The following is a 12786-nucleotide window of genomic DNA, read 5'->3' on the forward strand; positions in this document are numbered from 1 at the left end:
TTTAGAGGATATTGTGATTTACTGGGGATATACGAAATGGTTGTGAAGAGGGTGTGTGAGATATGAGAGGGGTACAATGGAAGGATTGGAAATCCTTCTGGGCAATGGGAAAGGGTTGTTGTAGTCAGTTCAGGTTGCAATAACAAAAATACCATAGGCTGGGTAGTTTAAAGAACAGAAATTTATTTTTTCACAGTTCTGGAGGCTGAGAAGTCAAGGTGCCTGCAGATTCCAGGTCTGGTGAGAGCCTTCTTCCTGGTTTCCTCACGAGGTGAAGAGAAAGAAAGCTCTCTCCTGTCTCTCCTTAAACGGGCACTAATCTCATTCATGAGGGCTCCACTATCATGACCTGATCACCTCCCAAAGGCCCCGCCTCCTAATACCATCACACTGGGGGCTAGGATTTCAACATATGAATGTGGGGGGACACAGACATTCAGACTCTAAGAGTAGTCAAAGAAGGCTTCAAGATGTAGGAGACCCTTGAGTTGGATCCCGAAGAATGAGAGGCATACTAGGTTGCGAGGTGAGGCAGGACTCAGCCACAGAGGTGTTGAAGGGCAGGCAAGGCAGATTTGCAGAAACGCACACAGTTGCACATGATTGGAGAACATAATGTTAAATGCAACTCTAGATCACCTCGATAGCTCCAGAGTTGCAGAGCAAGGCAACAGATGCCAGCACCTCCACATCCAAGACTACCTGGAAGGATATGAAATCTTGTTTATCATAGGTTTTTTGCATTAATTTTTATTTTTAAAAATATTCCATTAAAATATCATTTATATTGATTATTGAGTTTTTTGGTTGCCTGCTTAAATTTTGTGCCTGAGGTGAGTGTCTCTCTCTCCTCACCCTAGTCCCGGCCCTGCCTCTGAGACCATCAGTGCTGAGCATTCGCTAGGCCCAGAGGGCCCCAACTCCACTTTGGATGGAAGCTTCTTTCTTCTAATCCCTTCTTCCCCTAGGCTAGACTCTTGAGATGGAGTAGGAGGTGAGCAAGGGAGAGAAATCCTGCTATGCTTGCTCATCTCCTCCTCTAACAGCTTCCAGGCCTAAAGGAGGTCTTAGCCAAGGGAAGGCAAAAGCTTTAAGTGTGAACTGAGTTTGGAGATATTTCCGTTGGCTTGGACGTTTTATTTACTGAAATGAGGCTCTGCTTGTGTCTGAAAGTGTGTGAGCTGCTCAGAACCCTCTTCGAGAAAGACCTTGTTGCTTGGCTGTGGGGAGTGGGCTGCACTGACAGCCTCCCACTGAGTTCAGCAGGGTCTGCTTCAGCTTTCCAATGAGGTCACAGTCTTTTCTCAGTGGACCCCCCCAGTGACTAAGGTGGTGACATAGGGGCTTCACCATTTTTGACTAAACCAGGACCACTCTAACGGGTAGTCTTTGCTGCAGAGATCCCCGGCAGGGTGAGGAGACCTTGTCAGACCTATGTCATATTCTGACCTCTCCTCCTCTTCCACTTCTGCCCTCATCCAGACACACTGGCCCCCTTGGTGTTTCTTGAATACCCAGGTATGCTCCTACCTCAGGAGTACTTGTACTTGTACTTGCTGTTCTCTGCCTGGTACCTTTTCCCCCAGAGGTCCATGTGCCTCACTTCCTCACACATCTCTTCCTCACTGAGCCCTTTCCTGAGCATCCTTTTAAAAAATGACAACGTCCTAGGGCCAGCCCAGTGGCATAGGGTTTAAATTCACACCCTCCACTTTGGCGGCCCAGGGTTGACTGGTTAGGATCCCAGGCATGGACCTACACACCCTCAGCAAGCCATGCTGTGGCAGCATCCCACATACAAAATAGAGGAAGAATGGCACAGATGCTAGCTCAGGGCTAATCTTCCTCAAAAAAAAAGTGACATCTTTTCCCTCGACTCCTGGACTCTCTGTTGTCCATTTCTGCTTTGTTTTGTTCCTCAACATTTATATCTCTAACTTTTCTTGTTTATTGTCTGACTTTTTCCATTAGAATGTAAGCTTCACAAGGGCAAGGATTTGCTCATTTTGTTTTGGTTTTTCCAGCTCCCAAAATGTGGCCTGAGGCATGGTAAACATCCAATGAATATCAGTAACCGAAGCACGGCAAAATACCAGACATCCAGATGTTCTAAAACATCAAAATTGATTCTAATTTGAACTTTCCAGTCAGGTATTTGTTATTGTGTAGAACTCGTCTCATATACTCTGTGTTTATGGAATCACTTGACATAAATTCCTTTTTTTTTGGTGAGGAAGATTGGCTCTGAGCTAATGTCTGTGCCAATCTTCCTCTATTTTTATGTGGGACACCACTACAGTGTGGCTTGATGAACAGTGTGCAGGTGTACACTCAGGATCCGAACCCCCAAACCCTGGGCTGCTGAAGTAGAGCATGTGAACTTCACCACTACGCCACTGGGCTGGCCCAGACATAAATCCTTTTATTAAACATGTGGTCTGTGAGTGCCCCAAGTGAGAGCACTTACCAAACACGCAATGTGACAACTCACAGTCCCAAGTCCCGTGTTCTCCCATGTGGTAAGTAACACTGTTTGTCTTGTATCTACGATCTCAGTTCACAGAATGTTTTCCTTTCTTCATGGACACCAAATGTTCAAGTTGGCTCTTCAAACACTTGTTTATTTTCTTCCCACATGTAACAGCTGAGATATTACAGGTTTTTGTTTTCTTTCTCGCTCCCTTTTTTAGTTATCCAATTTTTTTCAAGAACATCACCCTTAAGACTATCACACGTGAAATACTGTTGTAAAGACCATCGATGTGACTCTCAAAATCGCATTGGTTTATTCATTCAGAGGGTTGCAAACACTGTTGAAGGACTATTGTGGCCGAGAGTGTCCTTATTCTGTCGATTTAATTCTTCTCTCATTCATGTTCTGATTCTAAGCACTCAAGAAAGTCATGTGATATTCTATACGTTATATATTAGATATATCTATACATATTTATCACATGTTAATGTGTTATATTAATATAATTATGATATGGGATAGTTTAAAAAGTGTTTTACTGTAGACATTTTCAAATATATATAAAGTAGACAGAATAGTATAAGGAATGCCATATACCCATCATCCAGCTTTCATAATTACCAACTCCTGGATAATCTTGTCTCACCTAGACCCACACACTCTTTCTCTTCCCCAGATTATTTTGGAGAATGTTCCAGACATTTAAGTCTGTATATTTAAAAGACAAGGCCTCTTAAAGGTAATTATAAACTTTTAAACAAACTCAGTTCCTGAAGGCCAAAGGGAAATTATTCATGGTCAGATTTTGACATTGGGAAAATCACAGCATGACTGGATTTTTATTTGTTTGTTATCTATATTAAGAGTTTTTTTCTTCTTTTGGACAAACATAATTTTGGGCAAACCATATAACGTCTGACTGAAGATGTCTAGAAAGGAGTAATAATTATAACTTCCTTCTGTGAAAAGAAAACCTAGAAGCACCAGAGAAATAGGATTTTTGTGCTTTATTTTAGTTAACCTGATTTTACCGTGGACGCCAAAATATCTCACATTTCAAATAGCTATTTCTGCTTAGATCATGCATAGGCCTGAGAAAAGACACCGTCGGAGAGAAGCCACAAAAGGTCCTCACTGGTTCGCCGTCCTTTCCCTGGTTCAAATAGATGCCACATGCCCAGCATAGAGTGGAGGCTCAGTAAGTATTTGTTGATTGAATAAATTACCTTAGAAATACAAGTTAAGGACTGCTTATCATATTTCCAGCTTTTTAATGAAGCCCAATCCAATGGGGCGTAGCAATGTAGCTAGTTCTAACTGGATGTCGGCTCCTTCAGATCCTCTGCTAAACGCCTTCTCCTCCTCTTTCTTCTTTTCTTTCTTCTCTCCTCTGTTTTCTTTCAGCAATCTCATGCTTTCTATCTCATTTACGTTATCTTAGTCCTTTGAGACCCTTAAAATGTTGCCTGAGCTGGTATTTTACATTCATTTTCTTTATTAAAAAACACAGACTGAGATTGAAAAGAATGAGAAATTGCCACAGTTTTGGTCTCATTTTTGTTTCTTCCCATCAAAAGGGGATATAATTTTGATATTATATCAACTTGATATAATTTTCTCTCAGAATACTCAGATCTTTGAATTGTTTTCACCAAAGCCTGTCTTACAGGTTTGTCCCAGGAACATGGTGAGCATACTCACTGATGGATATATAGCCTCCTAGGGAAAAAAAATTGATTCATGTGAACCAAAATATCAGCTGTGAAGTTCCTTCCAGGCGTCTTCATTCTCTCTAGGGAAATAATGCTGACTAATTTCTATTGCTGATGTCCTGAAGCAAATCAGGAAAGGGCCAGCCCAGAACTTGGCGATAATAAACAGAGTAAACATTTGTCAAGTCTGGCTGGGAAGCAATGGCCTGATCCGTGATATACAGTAGCTTATAATTTAGGAACAGCCATACTGTGTTTCTCTTATACTACAGGTGTTATTTGATGCATAAGGACTGTCAGCTCCATCTGGATACAGAGAACCCACTACAGTTCAATTTCCCATCCTGCGAAGTCTGAAGCATTCTGAAACTGCCCTAGGATGATTAACTCGTAGGAAGTTGATGGGTCCATGGTAAAATACGGATGTCAAGAAAGTTATGAACACAAAAAAACAATAGAAAGTGTTGCTAATTGAGTAGGAGATATTGGATCATTTAAGTGGATTTCTGTATAAGTAGCATAGACAATAATATCAAATAGTTTTTAAGGAATAATTTACAATTTGTTTTATGAATGTTGCCAATAGACTTCTAGATCTTGAAAGGCCTTGGTACATTTAGCCAACCACCTCATATTACCCATGAGAAAACTCAGATAGGGGTTCTGGGGTAAATGATTTGGCCAGGGTGACTAAGCTAATTAGGTGATGAGCCATGGAAGAAAATTGAGGTCTTTTATTTTTCCTTGGAAGATTAGGTGTCCTAATTTTAAGTTTGGTCCTATAATATGAATATCCCTTCTTTGAAGTATAAATATTTAATCTACTTTGTTAAATTGAATGTATATGTTATTTAATCCAAAAGAAAATGTAACAAAGATGTTGATATTTTCTGAAATAAGACATTCTCATTTGATGGCAGTAAAGCCCTGTAGCGCTGCATGGAGTAAGTTAAGCCTCTGGACTATTAAAACCAGAGGGAGTGTAAGGCTGGGAGCATTTCAAGCTCTTAGAGTCTGCAGAATAGTGTTCTCTACCTGAAAAGTTGTCTTAGAATGGCAGCATGATGGCTTTATGATCTGTCAACATAGTTAGTCTGAACGATATTCCTAGAATTCCCTTTCTAGTATGTTTCCGGATAGAATGGGCTACCAGCATATTCTCTCATGAGAGCTGGGGAGTGGAAGGAGGCAGTGGCCGTTTTATAGTATACACACATAATCTCCCAGTTATTCAATCAAACACTAATCTAGGTGCTGCTATGAAGGGATTATGCAGACATCATTAAAGTCTCAAGTCAGTTAATTCTGAGTTAATTGAAAAAGGGACATCATCCTTGTTGGGTCTGACTTAGTCAAGTGGAAGCTGCTGAACTCCAAGCTTCAGCTCAAGCTCAAGTTCACGAATTTCCAGCTGGCTAGTTCCCTTCCCTTCCTGCCTGTCCTGTGGACTTAGGGCTTGCTTAGACAGCCCCCACAATTGTGTAAGACAATTCTTTTTGTAAGCACATACATGTCCTACTGCTTCTGCCTCTCTGGCTGAACCCTGACTGATACAGGCAGTTTCCATAATTTATGTCTTAATCAGAACGCTCTTTATCCCTTCTCCATTTAAGGTTCTGTTCACTCAAATGCTTTTTTGCAATTTCTGGAGCAAATTAACCCCTAGCTGTCTTATGACTCCCAGTATTCTAGCTGTACAATAGATATCGTAGCATTGGTAAGTCTAAAATTGTGTTCAGTTGTCCCAATCTTGGCATCTTCATAACTAATATTTTCTAGCAAACGGGATTTCTGGTCTTTCTTTAAATAACCCCCTTCTGGGCAGTGCTCTCACTTGTAGGGTCTCCTCTCTTCAATCTGCCATCCTTACTGAGGCCAGTTGGGTTTTTCTAATGTACATTCTACCATGTCATTCCCCGGCTTAAAAAAGCATGAATGATTCTCCAGTCCTCATTGAGTAAAATCTAAACCCCCTGACACGGTATATATATTTTCACTCTGTTTTAATTTCCCCGCTTTTCCCGTTTCATCTACTTTTTGCCCCTGGTGCCTTCATATTGCAGTCCTTGCAATTCTCCAAGTGTGGCTCTCCAGGGCCAAGGAATTGATTCTCTGGAAGAAACCACTAGCTGCTAAAAGACATGTTTGTGAGCCAAACTGCTGTCAGTAAGGTAAATACAAAAATAAACATCCTTCTGAGAAGCCTTTTATATAATCTACACAAAATTTAAACACGGTCTTTAGACATCAACAGAATGTTTTACCCACCACAACTTTCTGCTAACTTTTACCTCTCAAAAGGTTGTTACATGCCATATTCTACATCATTCTTTTCATTGCAGCAATTTCTCTTTCTTCCCATTTCCTCCAATGTCATTGGTGACATTACTTTCTTATCATTTTCCTGATTTGCTGCCTTGGGTTTCCCTTCAGCCAAATATTTCATTTCCTCATCTCTACTCCTGGAGTTGCTCTCTCAAAATAATTCTTTTCCCCATATACGATACTTTGAACCCTTACCTTGCTTCTGGCATGACTCAAGTCATGGCCCTTTGGCCCCCATTGTAGATTCCTCAACCTTCTCTAGACTCCTTTCCTCCAGATTCTCTCACAGAGACTAAGAATGATCTTTCTAATGTCTTTTTTAATGACATCATTCTTCACTCAGAAACTTACCAACAGCTACCACTCAATCATTCCACAGATCCAAGTTGTTAATTTTCCACTGCTTTAAATAGAGCTTCTAATCATGAGTTTAAGGCTGGTTACCAAATGCCACTTCCCCAGCATCCCTTTGCCTAACTACATAGACTAGATGTCTTTGTTCTAGCCAGTAAATTCCACTTACCCCTCCATGTCACTTGACACTTATTCTTGCAATGCCAAGCCCTCTATTCCCCTTCAAACTTCCCCCCATCCCCCGGCTTCTCCTCTCCACCTGTCTGTCCTTTTCCTTCATCAAACACCTCTCATAAATCATCTTTTGCATAAAGCTTTCCCAGGGTACAACCATTTCAGCAATCTTCTCAGCTTTTCTGTATATATGAACCATTTGCAGACATCAGATATTGGTCCTGCTCAATTTCAGAAAATCATGAATAACCAGTGCGAGTTTACTGGGGAAATGAGACAGAATTTCAGTTCCCAAATACCTTTCACAGAATCAAACACGCAGGCCAGAATGGCGTTCCAGAATCCTGCTTTTAAGACTCAGTTACCAGTATAATGATAAGGCGCACCACTAGGTACAGGTCAAACTGAGTATTTATGTCAAATAATATGTTTGTTTTCATGTACTTCACATCTCCCTACATAACATAAGGAATCTATATACTACCCATAAGTCAGTGTTCAACTTCCTTCTGCTTTTTGTCTGAGGTGAGGGCTGCTTTTGAAGAGTTTACTTTCATTAGGAAGCCAGCAGGGTACCTGGAGAGAGGACAAAGAGAGTGAGATGGTGGGTTTTAGATTTATCAATAAATGAGAGCAGTCAGCTAAGAGGAAATTCTCCCAAATTGCTTCTCCCAGCTCCTGGGTCTCCAGGCTTAAACCCTGTGAACCACGGCTCTCTCCCAAATACGGAAGATCATGGATACGTCAAGGGTTGGTGTGAAGCTGACTAGAATGTATGCTCCAAGGAAGATTTCCATTTTCTTGCATTTCAGGCCTTTGCTGTGATTCAAAGTAGGCTAGAAGTTACCGAGTCATGGTTACCTCTCTGCACAGCTGTTCTTTATTTTTTTTATTAGCACCATAGATTCAATCACAAGAGAAGGGAGTTTATTATTTCAAATAGTTTCTTTAAATCTGAAAAAGCAGGAAATAAGCCTGAAGTCATAAAAAAGCGTAAATTCGATCACAGCACCTCTGTCACAAAAAACACAAGGCCTCGTGAGCCAAGCAAACTTAGCCCCAGTCCCCACTGAAATACCCCTCACAGAAGGTCCGATAGTATCTACAATTTAAAGCCAAACTGAGCTGAGTCACTTAGCTCTCAGAGAGCAGGAGTGAAGACAAATTGTAGGTGGACTGTGGAGAGTGTCAACTGGGGGGAGAATGAAAACGCCCTCTCAGCTACGAGTCCCGGCAAGATGGCTGCAGAGCACCCCAGTTTTTAGACAAGTTTTTCTACCTGAAATAAAAGAGCAGAGGGGCCGGCTCCGTGGCCGAGTGGTTAAGTTCGCGTGCTCCGCTGCGGCGGCCCAGGGTTCGGATCCTGGGCGCGGACATGGCACCGCTCATCAGGCCACGTTGAGGCGGCATCCCACATCCCACAACTAGAGGGACCTACAACTAAGATATACAACTATGTACCAGGGGGGTTTGGGAAATAAAGCAGAAAAGAAAAGAAAAGAAAAGAAAAAAGATTAGCAACAGTTGTTAGCTCAGGTGACAATCCTTAAAAAAAAAAAACAAAAGGAAGATTGGCAACAGTTGTTAGCCTAGGTGCCAATCTTTAAAAGAAAAAAAAAAAAAGAGCAGAAAAACATTTTGGCCTCTAATAAAATTGATCGATTTTAATAATAAAACTACATGTTTAGATTCCTTCTACAATAATATGACATTCTCAGGGTGACTGACTTCAATTTCCTTGATGTTAATGCTCACGAGTATAATTGCCAGGGTCATGGCACCAGGAACAAGGTAACAAGGAGGCGAATGTAATGGTGAGAGCCATCCATGGTGCTTTTGTTTTAAGGATATATCCCTCTTGGGATCTATAGTCAATTCCAATGTTTTAAAGTCACTTAGAATAGTTCCTCCTTGCAGAGATGTGTCATCAACTTAATACATAGTTAGTTTCAATTTTTCCTTTTGTTTTGTTTTAGTGATCATGTCTTAATATGTAATTCACTAACAATATATCCCAAAGATCTTCTCATAGGAGTATATAGAGATATTCTTCTTCATTTACTTTTTGCAGCTGTATAATATTCCATTGTGTGGATGTAATCGATGTAACCATAGTTGATGGTCCCCGTTTGATAGACATTTGAGTTGTTTCTAATAAATAAATAGTGTTCCAACAAACAGCCTTGTGCATACATCTTTTCATATTTGCCAGGGCATCTTTGGGATTGGGATTGATTAGAAATTGGAATACTGGGTCAAAAATAGTCAATAGATGTGGCTGGCCTGGTGGTGTAGTGGTTAAGTTCATGCACTCTACTTTGGCGGCCTGGGGTTCACAGGTTCAGATCCCAGGGCATGGACCTACACACTGCTCATCAAGCCAGGCTGTGGCAGGTGTCCCATATACAAAATAGAGGAAGATTGGCACAGATATCAGCTCAGGGACAATCTTCCTAACCAAAAAACCCAAAACACCTGTCAATAGAATATCCTTCGGCCCAGATAAGCACAGCAGTACTTCTAGGCTTTAAGGGTAGAATGATGCTACCTTTGCCTCAGCTCAGGGAATGGAGAGATGAGCCTTTGGCTTATGATATGAGTAACAACTGTCTCTCCCAATAGATTAATCAAGCCCTCATACCAGTGGAATTTCTGGAAGTACATCCAAACATGTCCTCTGGAACTAAATTCTTGTTACCAGCACTCAGAACAGTCCTGGAACATAATCAGGTACCCACGTGGAAACACATCTTGTGCACGTATAACAGAAATCATGAAGAATCAAAATTGATCTTAAAATTCCTTTCAGAAGGCACTATGTTGGATAGCATCATACAATCTCTAACTAAGTCAAATGGAGCTATTTTCTTCCTCCAACATTAAAACATATCATTGTTGGTTGAGCACCAGATGAAGAGTCAGTCTCCTGTTGGAAGCTCAGTCCAGATCATTTGCCACTGAGTAGACTAAAAGGCACAATTATCAGCTTTTATCTCTAACGGTTGAATTTGGGTGACTTAAATGGACTTATTATGAGATTCCAATGACGTGAAATACAGGCATTTAAAAGAGAGAATGCAGTCACATTTGACACATTAACACTGCATCTCTCTCATGCCGCTGTCTTAGACAGATATGTGTATACAATTATATTTCCATTTCATAAATGATAGATGTGAAATTGTCTTAAATTTCAATTGTAACTTCTACCACTTTGAAAAAGCACTGCCTTGACCAATAGCTATGCAACAAACGCTTCCACCACAAATAGTTCACTGAATTCCCCATGAATCATTTCAGGACACTCCACTTAAGAGATGCATTTCTACCAATGTAAGAATCCAGCTGTGTCTAGTGACTCCCGAGTGATATCTGGGATTAATCCTCGCCAGGTGATTGTTTCCAGAAAAGAAATTCAAGTTAAAGCATCAAGTGGAAAAAAAAACTATAAAGGAAAATGCCAGGACAGGCTGGCCCAAGCTGGGGCCCTCTCTGTGGAATGTGCAAGGGGCCTGCAGAGAAACCATTGTGGTGCATCCTATTTAGACCCGGAAGCAGCCGGTAAATTCCCTGGGATACAAAATTGCCTGTTTAACTTGGCCAGCTGCCCATTCTCTTTGCTCCCCCATCCCAGGCCCATTGTTGTATAAAGGTGTTCCCACCACCCTTTCCAGGCCACATAGGCAGTGCTTAAGCTGAAATGGGCAGCTTAATGGGGTGGCTTGTCACGGCCCACAGAGTAGAAAGTACCAGAGAAGGCAGCAGTTATCAGGTGGGAGCAGTTGAAAGCTGAATTCATTCAAAAAGTCCTTAGAAGAAGCCACTTTTTACTTTATCAGTGTATTTGACACCCAGCCCCCCAGCCCCCGCCGCCATTTTTGGTTAACAAATTCTGCTTACACTGGGGTTTTAGAAAATATGAACAAAATTAATTAAGCCAAAGGAAAGGTATCACCTATTGTGAAACAGAAGGAAATACCACCCAGGAGCAAAGTCCCCATTTCTTGAAAGAATGTAAGCTATATACTTTGGATTCTTGATCCATGCTATTTTCTTTGTCTTCTTTCTTTCTAGTATCTAAACTCATTAACCTTTCAGTACTGAATACCACGTGATAAGGCTATGCTGATATTCTTTCACACCCTAAATCACCTAAAATTGCCTCTATAAAAGCCCAGTGTTGAGCAAAACAGTCCATGAGAAATTTCTGGTTATCCATCCTTCAGCCAAAATGACATCAGGCAGAAAGTTGACCATTACAGTTCATAGGGTAGAAATGTGCTCAAGAAGTCACTCCAAAAAATCAGTGAAATCTCTTCAGGGAATGGCATTTTCATAAAAAGGAAATTGCCTGAATACATTTAAGAATTTGCAAAAGATATGGTGAGCAGATCACAAAAGTTCTCTCGGGAATCCACACTACCACCACCCCCCCTCCCGGCCCCCAGGCAGCTCTCCAGGAAGGTAACTCTTGATGTTGACCTTTGATTGGAGGGAAATTAATTTTTTAATTACCCCGACACAATTCAGCTAGGGCTTAGTGAGCGGGGCGGGGCTGTTCTGCAGGCAGGACGTCCCGGGATCTGGGAAGTCTCTGACATAATTCTGCACATTCACGCTGCAGCCCCTCCCCGCCCCCTTTCTCTCCTCCCCCTCCCTCTCTCCCTCTTCCCAAACAAATGACCTCGCTCAGATCCTGTTTGCGCTTTACTTACTTCCTGCTCCCAAGCAGTGTCCCCATGAGCTTAGCCGCTGATCCCTTTGGAGTTTCCTAGCTGGCGTTTCCTCCTTCTTGTCCTTGTCTCTCATGTATTTGTTTTCTCAGAGGGAGCGCTCGCCGCCGGGGCCCTGGCTCCACTGACTGAATTGCAGGAAACTGGCCAAGGCATTCTCTCTCTCCGTTCCTAGAGAGTCAGAGAGCCTGGGAAGGGGTTTGGCAAGAAGGTCTCTCCCACCCTCAAGCCCCATTGCTCCCAGTGCTGCTGACTTCCTCCCAGTTGCAAGTGCAAAACCTGTGTTCACTGCTCTCAGGGTGCTTCAGGCTCACCCATGCCTCCCAGGCCAGAGGGCGTCCTCACGAGCCTTGTTTCAGAGAGAGGGACTCAAAGGTGGTTGGAGAAGAGAACCACGGACCCCAGGGCCCAGGCTTTCTCTTCTCACTGTCCCTGCCTTGGCTGTGGCCCGCCAGCCCCCTCCGCTGATTTCTAGCTCTCCTTCCCGCCAGTGCCTTTGTTTATCCAAGGTGCCAAGTTCCCACTGGGAAGTCTGAAAGAGTGACCCGTGCCTCCGTGCTTCTTGCTCTTGTTCTCCAACTGTCGTGTCTCTCCATGTCGTCTTCTTTCCTTCTCGAAGACAACTGGATGCTGGTACTGATTTTCCTGGAATGAGGTCAGAGGATGTTGTTTTGCCTAAGAATGTTCTACTGTGCTGCAGAGACCCAGTTAGCAGGGCAGAAGGACAAAAGCCATCAGTGCGGGTCCCCCCTGCCATCTGTATCCCCAATCTTAGCTTTACCAAACACGCCAACACCGTTTCCTTTCAGGCTTGTTCACATTTATGTGGCCCATCTCAAGTCTTTAATTTTTAAGTGAACTTGAAAGGAAAAAAAAACCTTCCAAGGATGAACTAAAGGAAACAACAAGGCACTGAGCACTTAGCCTACGACGGGAGTGAAAACACAGAAGGTCTGCAGTCGTTTGATGGATATTCTGCATCCTACCTGCTTTATACTAGCCCACCCTGAGTCTC

The 12786-nt window shown here is 42.3% G+C and overlaps 1 long non-coding RNA gene across 1 annotated transcript; it reads right to left on the minus strand.

Moving 5' to 3' along the window:
• Positions 1-2319: 2319 nt before the first annotated feature.
• Positions 2320-12392, minus strand: LOC139041833 (uncharacterized). The gene is made up of 3 exons (XR_011497815.1): positions 11754-12392; positions 8318-8491; positions 2320-7614 (listed from the first exon to the last, which is right to left on the minus strand). It is a non-coding gene; the product is annotated as an uncharacterized lncRNA (long non-coding RNA).
• Positions 12393-12786: the final 394 nt, after the last annotated feature.

This window comes from Equus asinus, chromosome 24 (assembly GCF_041296235.1).
Source record: "Equus asinus isolate D_3611 breed Donkey chromosome 24, EquAss-T2T_v2, whole genome shotgun sequence".
In the NCBI taxonomy this organism is placed as follows: domain Eukaryota; kingdom Metazoa; phylum Chordata; class Mammalia; order Perissodactyla; family Equidae; genus Equus; species Equus asinus.